Genomic DNA, 4,055 nt, shown 5'->3' with positions numbered 1-4,055 from the left:
TTGAATCCAATCTTTGGTGATAATATAGCATAATGAGTGATTTATAAGCAATTTTTGAGGCCGGGTCCTTTTTGCTCTGTAACCTTGTGTGTGTGAAAGGGTTCTGAACACAACATTAAATCAAACTTCAGTCATTCAAATAAAGAAATATTAAACCCAGAGGAGATTAATCATAATAACTACAATTATACAATTAAAACCATTACATTAAAATACATTTAAAACAGTGTATTTCAATTATTTCAGCAGTGTGCAGATATGTCAGACTTGGCGACAGCAGCGAGGACAGTCGCTTTGCTGGCTCACATATAGGGGAGAGCGGGATAAGTTGTCACACTTTTCTCACTGTCTAACATTTACTGAGCACCATACATCACAATGGTATAAATGTCATACCAAATGAAAGAAGGAAGTCTTTGGCACATACAGTATGTTGTATTCATTACATTTTCATATCTTATCTCATTACGGAGTTGTAGACTGTTGAATAGAGAATGTGCACTTGTGACAATTTGCCCCATCGGCAGGTAAGTTGTCAAACTAGATTATCTAAAAATAAGAACACAACTACTTAATTGTTGTAGCGAATCAGCTCATGGGGAAATATGAATAATTTATCATAACTAGTTATAATTAATTATAAATATTTAGATCCGCTGTCGATATTTACTTGACCTCTCAGGGTCAACTGTCTGTCAATTCTAAGAACGTTAATTTCCTGGTTAAGGGAAATAACTTTCTTACTGTACAACTCTACACAGAGCCTGTAGCATAAATCTGCATGATTGGGGACTCCAGTTATGAGCAAACAATGAACAACGTCAAGTGTGATACAAGTAAGACTTTATTAACTACATAAACACTTAAACTAGTTTAACATACTACATAAACACTTAAACTAGTTTAACATACTACATAAACACTGAAACTAATCTAACATACACATACAAACGCACACACACACACACACACACACACACACACATGCATACAGTTGGTATAGGAAAGGGTTAAAGCTTAATCATAAGCCTGCATAAAACAGTATAAAATCTCAAAGACAACATACACAATGACCTGAAGGATATGTGTGTTCATTCAAAGAAAGGTTTTCCTATGGATTAATTAGAGAAGAGTCCATTTCTACTGTGCACTGTGTCTTTCCTATGGAAATTGTAGTGAGAGGGGTAATTCTCAACATGCCATTAGGTCGTAAATGTATCTGGTCTAGCAAAGGTGTCGTGGTTGCCATGGGGACCAGGGGGGGCCTGGTGTCATTGCAGACATCCTGGCGCCCAGTTTATTGGGTGAGGGGTCTGTGACGATTTGTTAATCTAATGAATAACTGATTTGTTAAATCAAATGAAAAATTGTGTTTTTGATTGGTCCAGACATTGTGATTATTGATTTTAATATTTAAATTTAAACCAGAACTGGAAATATAAACAATCATGCCTAGAGAATTTGGAAAACAATTATTTCAATCCAAACAATACACATTTCAATGAAAACACATTAAGTGGCAAGACCACTTTACTTTAAACTCAAACATTCTCTGGCTTGCACATAGATCCATGATAACTGAATGGAATGCTGCAGATAACTCGCTTAACTTAACATGTTTAACCTCGGAACAAAACAGATGCCCTGTATCTGACTAATCAGACTCATCTTCAGAGTCACAATTCTGGCACACATAAATTGCCTGGCCTGAGGTGCAAGCATCATGGGCCCATTTGTTGCATTTTACACATTTTACCCAGGTCTCTTTTGGACGACTGTTTGAAAATGGCTCCACACAGACGAGGCAGAAGCACTCTTCATCATCTGATGATGACTCTTGTATGATTTTTCTTCTTTTAGCTGCCCCCCCCCCCCTTGCTTCCCTTTCTTTTGAAACAGCTTTTTGCTAGATTCAGCCTTATTCTTTTCTATTTCTAGTTGCTTCTTCACTGGCGTGTCAGTAAGAATTGCTGATTTGCGTCGTATTCTTCCTTTGCTGGCTGGTTTTCGGGGGCCAGCTTTTGGATATGGCCGGATGTCCTCTGGAGTTGGTAGCCTGCTGTCAGCAATAGCATTGCTGGGTAAGGGTGAGCTGGTGATAGCAGAAGCATAACTGGGCATGCTAGGCAGAGCATAGTTGGTGCTGGGGCCTGGCAGGGCATAGTTGTTGCTGGGGCCTGGCAGGGCAGAGTTGGTGCTGGGGCCTGGCAGGGCAGAGTTGGTGCTGGGGCCTGGCAGGGCAGAGTTGGTGCTGGGGCCTGGCAGGGCAGAGTTGGTGCTGGGACCTGGCAGAGCAGAGTTGGTGCTGGGACCTGGAAGGGCAGAGTTGGTGCTGGGGCCTGGCAGGGCTGGGTTCTGAATGAGACGATCTGTGACGTAGGATGGTGCAAACTCGGTTTCCAGAAATACATCTCTGTTGTAAGGTTGAACCCCAGCCACCCTAAAGCCGAGAAACATTCGAGACATTAACGAGAAAATGTCATTTTAACGAGATAATGCTGTCGTATTAACGACATAACATCTCGTTATTACGAGAAAATATGTCGTTTTAACGAAATAATTATGTCATATTAACGACATAACATCTCGTTTTTGTGAGAAAATATGTAATTTTAACGAGAAAACATCTCTGTCACGGAATACCAAGAGAGACAAGGTATGAATCCAGGTGCAGTTTATTGAAAGTAACAAATAATCAAAACAGAACAAAAACGTGGCAAAAGGTAATCCAAAACATAGGGAACAGATAACACGATGAAACTAGACAACTACGAATTCAGAAGACAAATACAATATAGCAGCAGTGACAGACAGAGTGAGCATGGTATATATAGATGGGATAAAGAGTAAATGAGTAACAGGTGAAAATGATTGGAACTGATAACCAGGTGCTCATGATCAGACAGAATGAAAAGCAAGAGACTATGGTTAATGGAGTTCAACACATATAACATAAAAACGGGAGAGTGCCCTCAAGTGGCCAGTCCAGGTATAGTCGTTTTAAAACGAAAATATGTTTTTAACGAGAATTGTGTCGTTTTAACGACATAACATCTCGTTATTACGAGAAAATATGTCGTTTTAACGAAATAATTATGTCATATTAACGACATAACATCTCGTTTTTGTGAGAAAATATGTAATTTTAACGAGAAAACATCTCTGTCACGGAATACCAAGAGAGACAAGGTATGAATCCAGGTGCAGTTTATTGAAAGTAACAAATAATCAAAACAGAACAAAAACGTGGCAAAAGGTAATCCAAAACATAGGGAACGGCAGAGTTGGTGCTGGGGCCTGGCAGGGCAGAGTTGGTGCTGGGGCCTGGCAGGGCAGAGTTGGTGCTGGGGCCTGGCAGGGCAGAGTTGGTGCTGGGGCCTGGCAGGGCAGAGTTGGTGCTGGGGCCTGGCAGGGCAGAGTTGGTGCTGGGGCCTGGCAGGGCAGAGTTGGTGCTGGGGCCTGGCAGGGCAGAGTTGGTGCTGGGGCCTGGCAGGGCATAGTTGGTGCTGGGGCCTGGCAGGGCATAGTTGGTGCTGGGGCCTGGCAGGGCTGGGTTCTGAATGAGACGATCTGTGACGTAGGATGGTGCAAACTCGGTTTCCAGAAATACATCTCTGTTGTAAGGTTGAACCCCAGCCACCCTAAAGCCGAGAAACATTCGAGACATTAACGAGAAAATGTCATTTTAACGAGATAATGCTGTCGTATTAACGACATAACATCTCGTTATTACGAGAAAATATGTCGTTTTAACGAAATAATTATGTCATATTAACGACATAACATCTCGTTTTTGTGAGAAAATATGTCGTTTTAACGAGAAAACATCTCTGTCACGGAATACCAAGAGAGACAAGGTATGAATCCAGGTGCAGTTTACTGAAAGTAACAAATAATCAAAACAGAACAAAAACGTGGCAAAAGGTAATCCAAAACATAGGGAACAGATAACACGATGAAACTAGACAACTACGAATTCAGAAGACAAATACAATATAGCAGCAGTGACAGACAGAGTGAGCATGGTATATATAGATGGGATAAAGAGTAAATGA

Source organism: Sinocyclocheilus grahami, unplaced genomic scaffold (genome assembly GCF_001515645.1).
Source record: "Sinocyclocheilus grahami isolate Dianchi unplaced genomic scaffold, SAMN03320097.WGS_v1.1 scaffold74.1, whole genome shotgun sequence".
Taxonomy (NCBI): Eukaryota; Metazoa; Chordata; class Actinopteri; order Cypriniformes; family Cyprinidae; genus Sinocyclocheilus; species Sinocyclocheilus grahami.
The sequence above is the reverse complement of the archived record's forward strand: the minus strand, read 5'-3'. Positions refer to the sequence as shown.